The sequence below is a fragment of the Hipposideros armiger genome, unplaced genomic scaffold (genome assembly GCF_001890085.2).
Source record: "Hipposideros armiger isolate ML-2016 unplaced genomic scaffold, ASM189008v1 scaffold_407, whole genome shotgun sequence".
Taxonomy (NCBI): Eukaryota; Metazoa; Chordata; class Mammalia; order Chiroptera; family Hipposideridae; genus Hipposideros; species Hipposideros armiger.
Genome location: NW_017731757.1, coordinates 269,712 through 290,413, shown reverse-complemented (window position 1 = coordinate 290,413; position 20,702 = coordinate 269,712). Strand labels below are relative to the sequence as shown.

Below are 20,702 nucleotides of genomic sequence, written 5' to 3'. Positions count from 1 at the left end.
AAAAACAGCACACAAATCAATGTCACAAAATAGAGAGCTCATACATAAACCCATGCTTATATGGTCAAAGAGGCAAGAATATACAATGGGGAAAAAAACCAGTCTCTTTAATAAATGGTGCTGAGAATTGGACAGATACATGCAAAACAAAAAATGCAGTTGGACCACTTTCTTACACCAGATACAAAAATGAAATGAATTAAAGACTTAAATGTAAGACCTGAAACCATAAAACACCTAGAAGAAAACAGACAGTAAACTCTTTTGACATTGGTCTCAGCAATATCTTTTTCAATATGTCTCCTCAGGCAAGGGCAACAAAAGAAAAAAAAAAAAAGACGACATCAAACTAAAAAGTTTTCACACAGGGAAGGAAACCGTCAACAAAACAGAAAGGAAACCTACTGAATGGGAGAAGATATTTGCAAATGATATATCTGATAAGGGGTTAATATCCAAAATATATAAACTCATACAGTTCAACATCAAAAAAATCAGATTAAAAATTGGGCAAAGGACCTGAATAGATATTTCCCCAAAGAAGACATACAGATCACAGACAGATACATGAAAAGATGATCAACATCACTAATCATCAGGGAAATTCAAATCAAAACCACAATGAGATACCACTTCACACTGATCAGAATTGCCATTATCAAAAAGACAACAAAGAGTGTTGGCGAGGATGCAGAGAAAGGGGAACCCTTAAGAACTGCTGGTGAGACTGTAAATTGGTGTGATTACTATGGAAAACAATATGGAGGTTCCTCAAAACATTAAAAATAGAATGCCTTATGACCTAGCAATTCGACTCCTGGGTATTTATCTGAAAAGATCCAAAACACTAACTTGAAAAGATATATGCACCGCTGTGTTCACTGCAGCATTATTTAGTATGGCTCAGGTAAGAAAGCAGTAATTTAGGTTTCCATTGATAGGTGAATGGATAAAGAAGATGTGAGATATATAATATATATATATATATATATAATATGCATATATAATGGAATATTACTAGACATAAAAAAGAATGAAATCATGCCATTTGTGACAACATGGATGGACCTAGAGGACATTATGCCAAGTGAAATTTTCAGACAGACAGATAAATAGCATATGTTTTTACTTATATGTGGAATTAAAAAAAACAACACAAAACAATTGAACAAACAATACAAAATGTAAACAGACTAAAACTACAGAGAACTGACAGTTGCCAGAGGGGAAGGGTTTCAGAGATGGGTGAAAGGGACAAAGGGCTAAGGAGTTATAAACTTTCAGTTATAAAATAAAGGAGTCACAGGGATGTAATGAACAGCATAGGGAATATACTCAATTTATTATAATAGCTTTGTATGGTGACAGATGGTCATTAGACTTATAGTGGTGGTCACTCTGTAAAGTGTATAAATGTTAAATCACTATGTTGTGCACCTAAAACTAACATAATATTCTATGTCAACTATACTTTAATCAAAATAAAATAAAATGAAATGAAATTTTCACATGGATCACTCCTGCAGAGAGAAAAAAATTTTTATTGTATTTTAATAAGTGTTAAATAAAATACTTAAGAATGATTTTTATTCATCCAGCTCCTTAGCTGATTAGAATAATGGAATTTTAGACTTTGAAGAGATTGTAACACCATTTAGTCTGACCTTTGAATTTGTATATGCAAAATATGGGGTACAAAGAGGTATATTTACTCAAATTCAAATTTTAGCTAGTTTAATGATTTCAACTTCAATTTTTGTTGAATAAATATGGGCCAATTTTCATTTTGCAAAAAAGTGACTGTTAGGTGTTTAAAAAATGGTATATTTTATAAGAAGTGATGGAGCCTTTCTTAGAATCCTGTGATATTTGAGCAAGAAATTAAACTCTCCATCCCTTAAAAAAAAGAAAAGAAAAGAAAAGCATGTTTGGTGGAGTCAACATATTTAACTTTTCTTAACTTAGCTTCCATAATTATAATAATTAACTACTCAAAAAGGTAGATTTAAAAATGGAATATTTTACCCTGAAAAAAATTCAGGCTAGGATATTGCTGTCTTACAATTATGGTTCTTTAGGGAATGGGATGACCTGCTCAACCATTTTGAATCTGCTCACAGCGTATCATTAATCAGAAAATTACAGTTCCTGAGGGAAGTTATCTGGGAACACGATGTTCAGTACAAACGGGGTGGGAGCAGATGAGGAGAGGGAGGGAGGTAGAGCCATCTTACTCCTTCCCCAGAAAATCTCAGGAAGCAGTGAGGAGCCCCCAAGTCAGGTTGGTGAAAAGGTCACAGTGTAATACAACTCTTAAGCCTCTCATAGCCCAGTGGTGCACTTCCACTCTCCTAAGCTACAGCAATTTCCATTGATTTTTGAAGGAAATAAAAAAGAAAGTGCTCTGCTTGTGTTTGGAATGAAGGGCACACCATTTCTGAACTCTGTCTTTGCTGATTCTGCCTTAATGAGGCAGCGTAGGCACCACGTGACTTGAATAGCTGGCGTTGGAGGAAATAAGACCAGCTTGCATAGCTGTCGAGATGTGCATGTTGGCACAGAAGACCTTTGATTGGCTTTTGAAAATAATGGTTGATGTTCTCTGTGGATCTTACAAGACAATCTTCCTGAAAAAATACATGTTTCATTTATGCCACTTCCCTCTGTTACTGGAAGCCCTGCAAATGATCTGGAACAGGTGGGCATACCAATAAGCAAAGAATGTGCTTTATAGCCTGTCATACTCCACTTATCTTATTTTGATGAAGATATATAAAGGGAAGATCGCATTTGTACGTGCTCTTGTGTTAGGCATCTCTAAAGCACTAACAAAATAAAAGGTACAATTTCTCTTTGGTAAGTTAGTTGACTATTAAAATTGAGAATAATTTTCTCGCAGTTTCGCAGCACAGTTTTTCATCGGTGGCAGTCATCATTTGGGGCAGGAAAGGGAGAAGCACTCTATCAAAAACAGATAAAGAAAAGCCACGCCACAACCTGCTGTTTCTGCTATTTTGGATGATCGAGCTTGTGCGTAAATGAAATCATGACAGATTCATTTATATGAAATGGCCGTTGCTGATCTCCTTGCCAGAAACTAGATTGCTTTTTTATTTAGGAGATTTGCAGAGCAGTCCTTAGCTTTTTTAGTTAGTGGCAAAATGGCACCTGGCCAAACTGCCTCTTTTCGTCCAGTTGGTGTTGCCAATATCTTGGGGTGGATGCATTAAAATATATTTGCAATCAATTGAAATAAAAAAATTTTCTTTTTGAAATTTTTAATCATTTCCATCGTTAGATTGAGGGATGCCCTACTTAGCCCAATACTAAGATTAATAGCTAAAATGATATACATTGTGCAGTCAATAAGTATAGGATTATGAATAGACAACAACAAAAATGACTTATGGATGATTTTTTTTTCATTAATGGTATTGATCATGTCTGACGTGCTTAAAGTATTTTCATTGCTGGTTATACAGGCCAAATTTATTGAGCAACTGAGCTCAATAAATTGATTGATTGGAGAACACAAAGGTAATAGGTAGGCATGAAGAAGAATCCTTCTTTAGAACAGTGAACTAGCCCAGTGCTCTGTTTGGATACCTCTGTCCTAAATTCCACTGTCCCTTACAGGGCTTGCCTGCTTGCTTAGCACCAGAGTCACTGGCTAACTTTTCTGCTGCCGGCACACATTCAGAAATTCTTAGCAAGGGGACAGGAATTAGAGGAATTATTATCAGATAAGTGTATCTATTTTGTAGCTTTATTTTGCACTTTGCTTCTGCTTGCTTTTCTTATAGGTACTGACTACTGCTGTGCTTAGTGGACCAATAAATTTATTCATTTATTGAGTGTCCACTATGTACAATGTACCTGTTGTTAGGAGCTCGGAGTTCAGAGTAAAATAAACAAAGATCCTTGCTCTGTTGAGCTTATATTCTACTGCAACACTCTTCTTCCTGACCCCATTTCCTAGCCAGTTGAGAGAACGAGAGAGAGGAATCAAACACTGAAGATAAACACATCAAGTTTTACTACTGTTGCAACTGTCTAAAGAATGTAGCTTTCAATTTAACAGCCCAAAGGGGCTTGCTAATGAATATTTTACTCCTTCACCAGACTTTAAGGTCCACTGAGAGGTAGAGCCAGGTCTATTTTGTTGACTACCATGTATATGGGGCCCAGCATACCAAAAAAATATAACATCATGTAACATAACATATGTATAACAATATAAATATACATGTACATACATATATACTTATATGTATGTGTATATATAGTCAGTTTCACATACAAATGTGTATGTATATATGTACACATCATATATATACATACATATCTATATCTATATTTATATCTATATATCTATATCTATCTATATCTAGAGAGAAAGAGTCTCTTTGCATTATTTGTGGCCGTTCTATTCTATGAAGCTGCTGGGAACACTGAATGAATGAACACCAGTTGCTTCTGGGGAAATGCAAGTTTAGATTCCTGCAAGCCTCTGGTCACAGCATTTTCATACCTGATCAATACACAACCCTGCTTTATGTTTGTTTAGGTTTAAATGTACCTTATTGAATATCTACTGTTGGTTCATTAACACTGAACTCAAGGCCAACAGCATGTAACTCATGCCTGGAAGGAATCTTGTCTAACACACACATTTTCTCCGCAAGGCACATCACAGCCTTCTTGAGCTGAGGACCGCTAGGCAGCACGTCAGCTCCACACTTGGGGGTCATTTTCAGCAGTGAAATTAACAAATAATAATAATAATAGTAATAAAGCACAAAGGTGTAAAAACACATGGCACTAGATAGAGCTCCTGAGAAGACACTTGTTTGCAATATGAGCGTTGAAATAAGAAAGAGTGTTGTCTTGTTCAACTTCAATTGGGGACATGCCTGTGGGGTAATAACTCAAAATACTCATCACCCTGAGCATGAGGTCTGAATGATGGCAAAAGCACTGTGAGTATTGATTTTGGGTTTAGAAATAAATTTTTAGTGAGTGGTTGATTTTGCACATATGGAATCTGCAAATAATGAGGATTGACTGTATAGATAGATATACGTTAAATTCTATCTTCTTTCTCAGTGAGTTCTGAGCTGTGGATTTAGCTCTGGATGAGTTGTAATCCCCAGCTGGGGCTGCAGCTTCAGGCTCAGAGCGGGGAGGAAAGATAAGCCCTGCTCCTTAAGTGCTGGGCTCAGCAACCCAGACTTCCTCCCTCTGCCTGTATCCCAGTAGGCACCGTAAGAGATGCAAAGGTTCAGTGATTCCATCAGCCCACCTGCATGTCCCGACCATATCCCAGGGGTTCTGAAAAAGGGGCTGGATAAGAAATGACTGGAAGCGAGGACTCCGGCAGCAACAGTATGTGTAAACCTGAGAAAACAAGCTGTCTGAGCTCGACCCAGCAGCAGCCAGGGCCTCACTCTGTTTTGAGCCGGGTTCCTTTTCTCGATTGTGACTCCAGGCTTCATGAGTCATTGCTTACTTTAGAAACCTGCTGGCCCCAGCCTTGTGAAGACCAAGCCCTTCCTAGCTGACTGGCAGTCCTTTCGAGGAGGTAGGGACCAGACCTAAGACCAAGCCTAAAGCTCAGCACCAGGGCCTGGAGGGTCCCCCATATATGCCTTCTTGATTGATTAACTGGAGGCTTTTTACAGATTTCAAGTCAGACGTTTCTAAGTGTCAGTTGAATAGGCGGATGTCTGCAATTCCTTTATTGAGAAGAAGAGCCTTTCATTCGGTAATTATAGAGGCAAAGAAAAGATCATAAAAATATTCAGTTGTAACAATTTAGTGGGAATGCTTTTCAGTTAAAATGCAATTAGTCAATACATGTAAATTAATAATTATGAGTTCCTTTTCTATGTTGATGTGAAACTATCCTTCAAGTGTCTGTAGCTAGAGGAGACAATATTGAAGTTGCATAAAAGTGTAGGCAGAAAATGGAACAGCTAGTTTAAAAAAAAGAGTAGATCTGACCAGTTTGCATTTTGATTGGGCCTGGAGAAGACCAGCGGAATCTGTGGTGTAGTCTTTACAAAAGCTCCAGCTCTGCTTGGTATGATATTTTGATGATAGATGGATAAAGAGATCGAGAGAGAGGTAGGTAGATAGATGAAGTTGCATAAGAGGATGTTTTAGTTTTTAGGGTTGCCCTAACAAAGCACCACAAACTGGGTGGGCTTAAAACACCAGTTTATTGTCTGACAGGTCGGGAGTCTAGATGTCCAAAGTCAAGGTGTCAGCAAGGTCACACGTTCTCTAAAGCCTGTAGGGGAGAATCCTTCCTTGCATCTTTTAGCTTCTGGTGTTTGCCAACAATTCTCGGCATTTCCTTGGCCTGTAGAAGCATCACCCTAATCTCTGCCTCCACGATGACATGGCTGTATTCCCTCATGTGTCTCCGTGTCCACGTGGTATTTCCCTCTTCTTATGCCACCAGTCATGCTGAATGAGGGCCTGCTCCAATGATCTCATCTTAACCTGATTACACCTGCAAAGACCATATTCCCTAATAAGGTCATGTTTACAGGTACCAGGGGTTAGGACTTCACCATATCTTTTGGGGGATACGATTCAGCCCTCATCACAGAAGGGTTACTACATAGTTCCTGAAAATCTTGTATTAACACTGGCGCTCAAAGGCACAGCCTTACAGTCACAAGTTGTCTGAGGACTACTTCTCCATTCCTCTTTTGCTGGGTGTTTTCCTCCAGCTTTCCAGCCGACAGCAGCGAACAACACAGTTGGCATTTGCTGGCCCTGGAACTTTGTACTCTCACTAATTCATTCTGCCTGGGCTGGGGGAAGAGTCCTGGAAGTTACCTGATGAGTACCTGGACTTACATAATCATAAAGGGACTGACGATACACCTTTGAGGGGAAAACAGTCCCATTTTTGTGTCTGGGAGGGTTCCTGTGTTAGGCCTACTTTCCTGGGGTCTTTGTGCAGCCTTCTCCTCCTGATCACCCCTCCTTTATGTCACCCTGTTTCTTAATCAGATTCATGATAGACTTCCTGAATGCACAGTAACATTGCACATAGATGGACTCTAGTGGACAGGGATTTTATTCATTTTCCCAGTTAGTGAATATTTGGGAAAGAGCTATCTTTAAACCAACAAATGCACACTTTAAATATTTGAAAAGAGCTTATAATTGATGATCACATATGCACTCGCATTGGATTTATGACTGTGTTGTGACCATAGTGCCATGTTTGCACTTTTTACTCCTTTTGTTATACACACTGATATGTTGAGCAGGTGTTCATAAACTAGACTAAAAATGCCATAGAAATGAATATTTTGTGCTTTTCACTTATAAGCATGTTTTGCATTTTGTTTGGGAAACAGTTCCGCATAGTCAGAGGGTGGTATAGTTATTCCCACTTTGCTTGCATGGGATGACATTGAGAGAGTGAACCTACCTGCTGAGGTTTACACAGTTAGTGAATGAATATGTGTTCTGAACCTCAGTTTTCACTACCTGTCATGCGATGTAACCTGCTTTTCTCCCACTTCTAAGAAAATTTAGCCACATATAATTTACTTTTTGTCATGCTTTGTTAAGAGTTTCTGACCAATACTAACCTTGTTATGTTAAATCTTCTAGAAGTTATTTATTGGTGGAAATCTGAGTTGCATAGGAAAGCTAATAACAAATGCTAATATTAATTATCATTGAATTATTAAAACCCTGTCTTTTGAATTGTTGCACAAAAATACCCTTTTCATAGGTTAGCTGTAAAATTAGGATTGCTTTATTATCACAGATAAAAGAGAAGAGACATTTGTAAAATATTAAGTCATCCATTCATCCATCCATCCTCTCTTCTCTGTGGAGAATTTTAGGGTATTGTGAATGCCCCACATTCTCAGGGAAGGGACAAGGACAGTATCACTTAACAGTTTGTTGGAATTGGACTTCCATAGCTTTCCATTTTACTCACGATAAAGCCCAAGCTCCTACTTAGAGTGGTGTATAAAGCCTTTTATGATCTGACCTCTGCTATGCTCAATGACATGCAGTCACCTGAAGGTACCATTCTCCTTCTCACCTTGGTGCGTGCTGTTCCTTCTGCCTGGAAATCCCTGTGCCTGATTTACCCAATAACCTGCACTCACCCTGACTTACCAAGGAGAATTTAACGTCTTCCACCTCCATTTTCCCATAGTGTTTTCCAAACAGCTCTAGTAAAATGGTCAACGTATTGTTTGCTTGCATATCTGTTTCCCATGCTAGACTGCAAGCTCTTCGACGTCAAAAACAATGCCTTCTCTATCTTTGTATGTCTGGTTTATAAACTTAGGTTGGTTGAGTGCCCCCTCTGGCACGTAGATAGGTAAACGTTTATTGAATGGATACATGTTTTCATGCATTAGCTCATTTTCTCCATAATTCAGTTTTTCATAACTTTACATAATTTATTTCTTCATTTGTGAAATAATTATTACTGCCTTCTGAATGTATTGCACGTTTCATGCTTCCCTGAATAACACTGATTCATTTTAGCACTATTTATCTTTGAAGTATTTTTGTAATTAAAATAAAATTACAGCACACTGTTAATATATGCTCTTTCCATGTACTCTCAGCCAGTGAGAGCTGTGGCAGGCTGTACCATACTGCCCTGGCCAGTCGGCCTTAGCACTTCCCACTGCAAACTCGCTCAGCCCATGAGCCCACTGCGCTCTTCTGAATTGAGCATATTCTGCAACACCTGTGGTTTGGTCTGCACTGCTCTCTGTCTTTGTCACCTGCTTTGTACTTTGATGAACTGTTCTGCTAATAAGAGTATCTTTTGGATGTTGTAATGTGGGTTTTATAGTGACTTACGAGTCCCCCAAGTGATGTGCTAGAAAATAGGAGATAATATTTATCAGAAGAGTGGGGATTGGTGGAAGTCCCTTGACATTAGGAAGGGCACTTGTATATCACTGCAGACTGGGCAGGATGTTCAATAGTTAAGAGCGATGTCCGGAAGGAACCATGGCGTAAAGAGTGTCATGAATCCAGGAGATTTTGAGGAGGATGAAAGGGCAATTGCCACTACATGATGCATTTCCATGAGGACGTGACGTCATGCGATTTGGGATTAGCACGAATTCTCTTAGCGCTCCTATCTAGGCATGCACACACCATCCCCCACTCCTCTCCTCTAAATGAGGTGTGCGTATACTCTTGGAATTGAGTGCAAACCAGTAAAGCATATGATAAGAGGAACTCAAAATACACTCAAAACAAACTAACAAGAGGTAATAAAAAATAAATACTCCCATTTATCTTTTACTTTTAAATAATGTTTTCTCTTTATTATTTGCTTTCTTAAGCATCTAGACCTACAAACTAGCTTATGTAATACTAACATAATATTGTTAAGTAATGTATTTCTAATGTGGACACTAAAGGAAGCATGTATGTTTAACAGTAAATAAGGTCACAGAAATGAAATACAAATAAATATGTCTTTGAAACAAAAATCCTCAATGGGTAATAGAAAAAATAGAAAAAGTCTCCCGTTAGTATTTTTTAGGAATCATATATTTTTCTCAAAGTTTTATGGGTTCTTTGAAAGTGGACATTCAGACAGAACCCATGAATTTGCAAATTGAGCGTTCTTTGAGGATGAGGGTCCCATCTTTATTCTAATTCTATTTCACTGCAAAAAAAATGGGCTATTCATTTATAGACTTTCAGTCAATTTTTTCAGATTCATTCATTCATTCATTCATTCCTTCCAAATATTTTTACAGAATGCCTGTTACATACCTAGCACTGTACTAAGTTGTCCCCCTTGCCCCCCCCCCAAAAAAAAAGCCCCTGCCCTCAGTGAATTTATTTTCAATTGGGAAGATATTAAACAAACACAAATGACATATGCACTCAGGCAGTGAAAAGTAAGTGAGACAGGAAATATGTCAGTTGCCTGGACAGCATGTTGGGGTGGGGTGAGAGTGACTCCGCAGTGGAGTGGATAGGTGAGGTCTCTGAGGAGGTGACATTTGAGCACCTGGATGAAGTGGGAGAACCCGCTATTTGAAATTCTCTGGAAAGACCCTTCCAGGCAGATGGAATGGCAGGTGCCAAGGCTCTGTGAAGGGAGCCTACGAGGCAAGGCTGAGCACTGACAACAAGACCAGCGTGGCTAGAGCAGAAAGGAGGCTGGGCCTTGTTGGCACTGGTAAGCTTATATTTTATTCTTCCTGTGATGGTACACTTCAGGAGAGTAACTAATCTAAATTATGTTTTACTGGCTGCTGTGTTCAGAATACACTATAGGTGGCGGCGAATAGCATGGAATTAGGATGACCAATTATGAGGCTACTGCAGCACTCCAGGTGACTGCATAATAACGCAACCTGTGGGGTTCCAAACGTACTTCATTCCCAAAACATGCAATTATACCTTGGCTGCAATAATCCAAATTATTCATGTGCATTAAATACGCTAAACCTGTATCCCAAATTTATACTTCATGAAGACTGGCTTCAAAACTACCACAGGGACTATTCCTATTCATATTACCAATATATGTTTCCTATGAAGAATCATCATTCTCCAACTAGTTTAATATTATGAAATCCAATTACAATGACCACACTTATTAGAGATAAATTTTTTCCACCATTGACATTACCCAACAAATGAATTCCAGAACAATAGAATATTTCCAATTAAAATGAAGACATCTCAATTCCTATTCACTCTCATTTCGATAAACTTGCATCCAACCCATTCTTGTTTAATGATTATACCTGTAAATAATTTCATTTATCCATTTCTAAACACAAAACACAATCATATAAATTAGAAGAATTATAAACTCTAATGCCATTTGCTAGTATTTCATTTAGAAACACAGTACATATTCAGTGAGCACAGTCTCTTGTTTTTTGTTTGTTTTTTTTGACAAACATTCTTTACACAATGAATTTGCAATAAACCCTGAACTGATAAACATAGAAAAAGAAACTGATAATGTATGCCTGTATGGAAGATCGATGCCTCTTGTTTTCATCGAGCCACACTCCAGATAGGTGCTATTAACCTACTATACACATCAAAATAATGTACAACTAGGTTATGCGATCCTAGAATAGCACTGTGGGTGCATTACAGCACGTTGGCTGGCATGACCTACCCAGTGATGCAGGGGAGGGGTGAGTCTGAGCACCTGCTCTGGGGAGAGACCACCTGGGACAGAGCCCAGGCTCTGCCTTTCAGGAAGTGTGTGGCTTTGGGCAAATAGCCTATTGACACCTCTCCCTTCTTTACTTAAATGAAATAAACACAATATCAGCCTGTTAAGGTTGTTGTGAGGATTAAATAGCTAATATGTTTAAAGCGCTAGAACACCAAACATGGCAAGTACTAAATAAATGTGAGCTTTTATCATTATATCCTGCAGTTTGCTGCCTGAAGCCTTGAAGAACTTTGCAGTTCTTCTTTTGAATGAAACTTCCCAGAGAAATCTCTCTTTGGCGTATATGACAAAAATCTGCAAAGTCCATATGTGACTTTTCAAGGATAAAATGTTTGTGTGACACAGGAGTTCATACATAGGTTTTCATTATTAAAAAAAATGAAAGATGGGCCAGCCGAGTGGCTAGGTAGGTAAAGAGCTTGCGCAAGAGTGCCAGCTCTGAGCAACAGGGTTGCCAGTTTGATTCCCGGCCCAAACTGAGCTGCTGCTGAGCTTCCAACAGGTGGCAGGATGGCTCAGCTAAAAAAAAAAAAAAAAGAAAAAAGATAACTAAGAATTAGTTCACGACTTTCTTGTGGATTGCTCTTGTTTTCCTCGATTTTCTTTCTTATATCTAAAAAACTGAAAATGTCAAGCATTAGCATTTGTAAGTTATGGATATGTAAAATAATTAATTACAAGCCTTTTAAAAATTTTTATTAAATGTATTGGGGTGACATAGGTTAGTAAAATTATTAGGTTGTAGGAAAAGTCATGACATATTTTTTCTATGTTTTTTGTTGCAAAAATGCGTCATGGCTTTTCCAACAACCCAATATATAGGTTTCAAGCGTATCTATAATACATCATATATATATTGCACTGTGTGTTCACCACCCAGAGTCAGTTCTTCCGTCGCCATATATTTGGCCACTCTTCACACTCTTCTACCACCTTCTCTCCCCTGACCACTTGGTAACCACTAAACTGTTGCCACTGTCCATGATTTTTTTATTATTTATCTTGTTCATTTGTTGCTTTCATTTTTATACTCCAATGTCAGTGAAGTATATGGGTCTCAACATTTTCTGACTTATTTCACTTAGCATGATAAGCTCAAGATCCACCCTGTTGAGGCCGGCCTCCCCTGATAGAAAGGATGGTTCTTCTGTCAAGGGTATACAAGTAGCTGCACCCCCTGCTAGAACCTCCAAACAAGCTCTCAAGCCTTTGCTTTTCTTTTTCTTTTTCTTTTTTCTTTTTCTTTTGCTTTCTCCCTCCCTCTCTCCCTCCATCCCTTTCTCCCTCCTTCCTTCTCTCTTCCTCCTTCTCCCTTTTCCTCCCTTCCTTCCTTGTGCAAATTCAGGGAGAGATCTCTAACCCCACCCCAATGGCCTTCCAAAGCCCTGTACAAACATTTCAGGAGGGACAGTAAATAATCCTCCTTTATCAACCCTAGTCAGCTGATTTGCAGGTGTGATTGGGTGTCTGGCCCAATTACCAGAATGAAATTTTATTTGGAACATATATCACAAGTGGTGGTTTCCAAGACTTTTCAATGGGTTAGATATTAGAAAATGCAGCTTTTTTGTTTAGGTAGGTACGTTTCTTTCCTTTATTGCATATGGCTTTACTAAGCACCCTCTATTATTTACAGCTCTGTGGTTGGTGCTATTCATGTTTCAAAGGCTCTATAAAATGAGTCTGTGCTCCTGAGAAACCCAAGGGATATAAAGGGGATTTTCATATTGTAGCTCAGAATATGGCATTGCCACTTTTGTAGGTCAAATATTTGCAGTTCCATATGATTCAACCTAAATTGCATATGTTTTTTTAAAGCTAAAATAAAAAAGTGGCACGCTTGTTCTGACATCCAATAGTGAAGAGGAGAGGAACTGTACTTCGGGCAGGGGTCTCTTCAACCTGTCACAGCTGTGTAATTATGTAAAGCTAATAAGCTTCATAACCTCATTTCAGGGTTACTATTGTTTGCATTGCCTCTATTTGTGTTTTTAGAATCCAGCTCATAAACCCTATAATTAGGAAGAAGTATCAAAGTGCCTACTTACACACTTTTTATTTGTTTTCTATGGTTGTAATTGTCTGTAAGTGCTTGCATGGCTGACAATTCAGCAAACAGAATGGATTTCAAATACCCTCATTGCAACCTTCTTGATAGTGCTTTCTGTTCCATTTCTCACCTTGAAGCTATTCAGTTTTTCCCAGCTTTAATTCCACTCAAAAGTAGGAAAATGTTTATTTTTCAATTAGTCTTACATAGCTTGATAGTTTCCTTTTGCCATTTTAAAGGGACCAGAGGAAATGAAAATCAAAGACAGTAAGTCATTTGACTTCTGGTAGTCGGAAGATTGCTACTTTCTTCTCTGTATTGGAAGATTTTTGATATTTATTTCCGAAGTCAACTGCCTCTAAAATCTTGGCACTACCGGCAATTAGCTGATGACAGCCCTTCGAAAGGTGGTCCCTGGTTCTCCATGTGTCTTTTAAAGAATTTCTTCTTCTCTTGTTGTTCCCATAAAGAATATGTTGTACAAATCAATTTAATTGATTTTGATGATATGTGCTTACTCCTGGACAAATGATAGATATGACGGCCCTGTATTTGGGAGGTTTTGTAATAGTTCTGTTCTGTGTGACTTTGACATTGAAAACCTAGTAGAGTTGTTGTTCTCTACATGTTGAATTATCTGGGGAGATTTTTAAAATTCTGAGATCAGGCTGAATCCAAAAACAATTACATGAGAATTTCCTGGGGTAGAACCTAGGCCTCGGGAGTTTTACAACTCCCCAAGTGATTCCATTGTGCAGCCAAGAGTGGGAACCATGGAATTAGAACATATATAATTAGATGAATGGGTAGTTGGTTGTGACATATAAATTGTTAACCAGTAGAAAAAGCAGGGAACATTGGATTCAAATGGACTCGGGTCTGAAATTCAGGTCTCTTACTTGTTATGTGACCTGGATTAGATACTTGGATATTTTTGAGTTTCTGTATAATCATTTGTTACATTTTACAGAAGACAGTGTTGTGAGGATTAAGTGTGTGAGGGTACCCTCCGATAGATCTCAATGAATATTAGCTTCTTTCTCAAATATAGAGTTTATTTCAGAGGATGCTTCATTGATTAAATATGTGGTTTTTGTCTCCTGGTTGTTATTTCTTTGTTCATTTATTTTATTTATAGTATGTATTATTTTATAGTATGTGTATATATAATATATAATTTTATAATGTTATTTATATTATGATATATATATTTTTTATTTTCTATGTTAAAACAATTTTAGAATTGCAAAAATATTGCAAACATAGAACTGAGAACTTCCATAGACCCTTTGCCCAGATTTCCCTAATGTTCACAGCTTGCATAGCAATGTCTTTATCAAAACCAGGAAATCAACATTGGTACAATGCTGTTAACTAAGGAACAAACTTAATTTCACCAGGTTTCCACCAACATCCTTTTCCGTTCCAGGATCATATCCAGGATCCTACGTTGCATTTAGTTGCCACATTTCCTTAGTTTCCTTCATTCTGTGGCACTTCTCAGCCTTTCCTTCCTTTCGTGACTTTGATGCTTTGAAGAGTACTAGTTAGTAATTTTGTAGAATGCCTCACAATTTAGGATTGTTTCATGCCTGTCTATGGATACAGTTGATGCAATTTTAGAGTGATGTGCCCTTTTGATTATTAGGGGTACATTATACTACTAAGTGTGCAGTTCTTTACATAATTAATAATATAGTTAGTAAAATGAGACATATTATAGGGAGATGTATTTGTTTCTTAGAGCTGCCATAATAAATGCCACAGACTGGGTGGCTTAGACAACAGAAATGTATTTTCTCACTGTTCTGGAGGCAACAAGCCTGAGATCAAGATGTTGACAGGTTTGGTATCCCTTGAAGCCCCTCTCCTTGGCTTGTAGATGCCAGTCTTCTCCCTGTATCTTCACATGGTCTCTGTGCATGTATCTGTGACCTAATCTCCTCTTCTTGTAAGGGCGTAGTTATTGTATTAGAACCTACCCCAGTAATTTCATTTACCCTTATTTACCTTTAACTACTCTTATTCCAAATGTAGTCACATTCTAAGGAAGGGGGGTTAGGACTTTAATATATAAGGTTTTTTTTGTGTGTGTGGAAACACACAATTTAGCCCATAACAGATGCACTAAAATAGAAGAGGCAGAGGGTTTTACCAGGGTGGCAAATGATCTGCAGTGTTTCTTAGAAATAGAAGCAGTTTCTTGGCAAGTTGGAGAAAACAGTCATAGCAAACATAATGAAACTCAATGAGGACAGAATACTCAATGGGAGAACCAAGCTGCTTAAACACTAAATAGAAGGCAGCTGGTTAAAGAACATGACGGGGATGGAGGGAGGGTTGGTCCTTGGAGTTATAAATGACTCTAAAAAAAAATCATGTGCCAGTATTCCAGCTGCAAAAGTCAACATGGTATGGGGATACTGCAAGATACTTAAAGGTATAGAATTTTTTTAAGGAAACATTGAAAAAGGTGTATTCAGCCAAAAGAAGAAATTATTGATGGAGGATTTAATTTCCTCCAAGTACTGTATGTGAGGGAGTTCTGAAACCAAGGACAGTGACCAGCTGTTTCAAAATTTTTCAAGAACAGAGTTCAAGTGAACAGGCTTAAATGGTAATGAATAAGATTTAGGTTAAAATAGAGTAAAATTTTTATGTTAGAAACAATGGTTAAATACTGGAAAGGTTACAGAAGAAAGAAGCATGATGATTATAAAAAGAACATTGGTCTTGGAGTTAGATACACCTGTTTTAAATACTGGCTCTATCATTTAGGGGGGTGATCTTGGACAAAGAACTTAACCCCTATGATAACACTATTGGCCTCATTATTTTCAAGGACTAAATGAGCTACGATAAGTAATTTTAACAGATTTACTAATGCAAATTTAGCAGATTGAGAAGACAGCTTATTGCTCAATAATTGTTAGTTTGATTGATTGTTACTTTCTCACCTGTGCAATTTTATTTCTTAGATGTGTCTAAAGAGTACAGTCAGTGTTCTCTTGCTCAACCTGAGCTGGTATATATATATGGTATTATTTGAAGTCCAAGGACATGATGCTACCAGTTCTTTTAGCGCTAAGACTTTACATTTTCCATCACAATGTGGTTTTGGGGCTTAAATTCTTTACCCTCTAAGAATCCAGGTAGAGCAAATATGCTATCGATTCAATGGAAAATTATAGGGGCTAGTTAAACTTTTTTTGCTGTTAGAATAATGCAGGGGGTTGTGTTTGGGAAAAAGCATGAATTATTTGACAAATCATAGTTTATAAAATTCAGCTATGGTTAGCTACTGTGTGTTACTGGATTTCACAGAAATATTATTCTATTGTAGATTTACACCGCTTGACAGATAATAAACCCTGACAGAAAGGTACGGAAAATCTCGGGGCTCACTCATAGAATTCAAATTGACGTAGATCACTGCGCTTTCACAATTTTGATGTAGTGCGCGCCGGCTGTGTATTCAGTCTCTGAGACAACATTGCAGCTAGTGTCTTAGCATAGCTGTGAGTGTTACAAGATTTGGGCTCTAATTTTGAGTATTACCCTTTTTAGTTTGAGGAAATCACATAGTCTTTAAATTTTCCATCTATGAAATTAGAAAAACCCTCATTTCTGGCTTCATAGCAGTTATTTTTCTTTTTAAATATAATACAGATGTCTCTCAGGGCTCATCAGCATGAGGAATACAAATGCTGTCACATTTAACAGTTAAATTCAGACTATTGCTTTTGTCTGGACAGCTGTAGTAGGTGAACTCTCTCCCTCCTGGAGTTTTCAGGATCACCTAATATTTTTTCCAGATGGTGTCTCCATCAGCCTCTGATGCCAGGCTGGGCACTGTCTGACCCTCTGCTCCACTGCAGAGAGCTGACTGCAGTTCTCTTGGGGCTATAGTCCTACCGTTGCCATGATTAGAGCCTCTATCCAAGTATCTGCTTGTGTTGCCACCTGAGCCCCTGCTGCTGCACCAGCACCCTCTGTGTCTCAGGGGGCCCAGCTCTTCTGTTTACCACCTTGGACTTCGCCTCATTCCCTACAGCGCATGCTCAGTGACAGCCCAGGCCACTAGATATGGTTCCTCTCAAAGGTTATAGGTCCCTTCAGCCATTCCATCTGAAGCTGCTTTCCTGCTCAGCCACATAATTGCCTTGCTTGATCACAAGGTGCCTTTTTGCCAGCCCAATGCCTGCCTCCATGTTTCAGAGGCATATTCCCTGCACAGTTTAGGGGTACCCTCAAGGCACATGCCTTGGGGTCCAAGTCTAAGAAAACAACACCAAGAGAGAGGATGGAGATCCCCTTTTCCCAGTTTAGCCCCACTCTCCAAGTCTCACTAGCTATCTCTCAAGGGTGATTGACAATGGGAATGCCCAATCCCTTTAGATCTCACCCTCTGTTCACAGTGCTTTTAACCTTCCCTCCCCCAAAACGTCTCACTCCAGAAAGCTGAAGTCTAACATAACAAAACCTCCTCCTCACATCTTCTCTATAAATGACAAAAACAAAGGACAGGTCTTTTAATTTAAACATTTCTCAGTGTCTATGAATTTCCATTTTGTATAATACGATGGGGTAGACTTGTAGGTTGAGCTTTGTCAAGACTAGTGTAGTTTTTATCCAAAGATCTACCATCTGAAAGTTCTCAGGCTCTGCTTACCTGTGAGCAAACAGCTGAATAAGCATACATTTGCCCACAAGAACAAACAATGCTTGTCAAGCACTGTTTCTCCAATTAGAAGACTGTGGCCAGCAATGCAGCTCTTGCATATTACTTAATCATCTTTTTGCAGGCCAGCTTAGTTCCTCGAAGCCCCAGCATCTCATACTTTCCATTGTACAATATATATATTTTTTCATTTGCATAACTCAATGGTCAGCACTAAAGGCAGATTCCACTCATACCATTTCATCGCTCCCTGTACAAACTTTGAGATTAGTGATTTTGTCCCTTATAAGATTCCAGGTTTTAATTCCTCTACTGAGACGAGTGTTACTCTGCCCCCTCCCCAGCACATGTTCTGGAAATAAGACCTTCCTTTTTTTTTTTTTCTTCTCTTTTCCCCTTCACAGTTGGAACTAAATCATTTGCCAAAAATGATACCTTATCCCCACCTTGGGCCAGCTAGTGTGCTCTTATGTAATAATGAATAGATTCACAAAGTTCTTCAAAATTATGGCAAATGAGGCCTTTCAGAATACGCAAATTGCCCTAGTGGGTATAGATTGCATTTACTACAAATTTTAAATTGCTGAGCCAACACTGAAAAACTTTATTGTATTCTATTTAAAGACATATGACATCACATCTTTAACAATGAGTTTTATTTTTCCTCTCATCCCTTTGTTCTTTTCATTTAAATATCTTTTCTAGTATATTGCTAATAAAGGAAAAAACCCATTGTATTGAATTATGGTTCATTAGCTAAAAGGGGCTCCATATTGTTTGAATTATTTACTCTTTTTTAGCATTTGCATTCTCCTCTGATTTTGGAAGTTTATTTGTAATGCAGTAATATTATAATCAGACTTACTCTGAAAAAGCTAATGGAGCTAGAAAATAAAAGTTTCACAGGTCTCAAGCAGGAGGAATTCATCAGCTTCTTCATGCTAAATGTTCTTTAGCAAAAGGTCAGCAAACTCATCTTCATTCTTATAAAATGTGTGCAGAGATGAGAAGCAAGTGAGAGAACAAAAATGAGAGAATGAAAATTACTTCTAATTATATCTCTCTGCAGTAATAATAACTTTATTACTATGTTGCATATGTGGCTTGACATTCTAAATGACCTGTATGAAATGAATACTAATAAAATTATAAAGACAATTCCTGGCAATTGTATAAAATAAAAGGTCTTTAAGCTCTTTTTAAAATATTGAAAATCATAAGTGAATAGTACATGGCAATTTTTCCTTCCCTGTCTGACTTCAAATTCTAAGTAGGCCTATTTGGCTTATAAACAGTAAGAAAAATGAAGCTGGGAACTAGCCAAAGCCACAGACTATTTGTTTGCTCTTTAAAAAAAGAAAATTCAGTAATTCTATGTTCTATGTTTTTATTCCAGGTAAAATAATTGGATGACAATAAAATTCTCAGCTCTGATTTTTAAAAAAAGGGTCTGTAACAAAGTGATACTTAGTGTTCTACTTCCTTGACCGAGCAAGGATGGCATCTTCATATAGTGGAGAATGTCATCTAAATATTGTGTTTTCCAAAGCTACACAAGTATGCCGGTGAGTAAGTTTTGACTAGGAGATTGATTGCCTGGTACGTTTTAAAAACAATCCTATAATTCAACCTGACTGGTGTCCTCATGAGGAAAGGAGATTTGGAAACACAAAGAGACACCAACATTGCGTGTGCACAGAGAAAAGACTATGTTAGGACACAGTGAGAAGGCAGCCATGTGCAAGCCAAGGAAAGAGGCCACAGGCGAAACCAACCTGCCTCCATCTTGGAGTTCCAGCCACCAGAACTGTGAGAAAATAAATTTCTGTTATTTAGGCAACTCTATCTGTGGTATTTTGTTATGGCAGCGTGAGAAAATTAATACTACCCAGTAGCAAAAGGAAATACTCAAATATATTTATTAATAAAGTTGCAAGTGAAGGATATTAAAGCAGTGGGGAAGCCTCCACTTTCTTTTCTGTTTTTCTCTTGTAACTCTTCTTGTTACTCTCACAAATTTATTGTGTAAACGGACCTCAGTTCCGTGCAGTTAGTTGTCTAGAAGGCATGGCAGTTACCAAGCATATGAGTGCTCCTCAAACTATTACTTAAGCCACCTGTGGTCCATTCCCTCTCTGTCTCTTTGCTTACCTACCCTTAGTCCTACTCTTTGAGTGCTGAGTTTACAAACACAGGATGCCTGCTCGCTTCTTCACACACATCCAAACCAGGCCTGTTCTGCATGACATTAATTTTCTTTCTTTCCTGGAGATTTCCCTGATGGCCCCGTCTGCACTGATCTCTTCTGCTCCATCCTCAGTCCCTTGTTGTTCATGTTATTCACTGAAGTTACTTCATTATTGCTGAATACCATTATGAGTTTCAATCCAATATTGGACCTCTTCAATATTTTATCTTCTTTGGTTTGAAGATTTTGTATTTTCTGGAGGCAAGGAGAGTGCTGTCAGATCTTTTTCTCATTTCCACTCTTCCCCGTCGTCTCTGCTATATCCCCATCCCAGAGTGGCTAGGGTACCACTGAACACACAGGGATTGAATTAAATTCAGAGGATTTGACAACTTTGATTCCTCAGGACTGTTTGGGGTGGAAACAACTGATCAGAAACAGAGCTGGTAGGAACTATCAATATCTGTTTTCAGATATGAAGAACATGTTTGAATGCAAATATAGATTTATTATGCTAGCTTAAACATTTGCCTTTTCTTGCTCAGTATCTTTC

General features: G+C 38.1%; 1 protein-coding gene across 1 annotated transcript in view; it reads left to right on the top strand.

Annotated features, from left to right (window-relative positions):
- The window catches only part of LOC109394067 (heparan-sulfate 6-O-sulfotransferase 3-like), a 386,720-nt gene that overhangs the window by 286,226 nt on the left and 79,792 nt on the right, over positions 1-20,702 (top strand). The window lies entirely within an intron of this gene.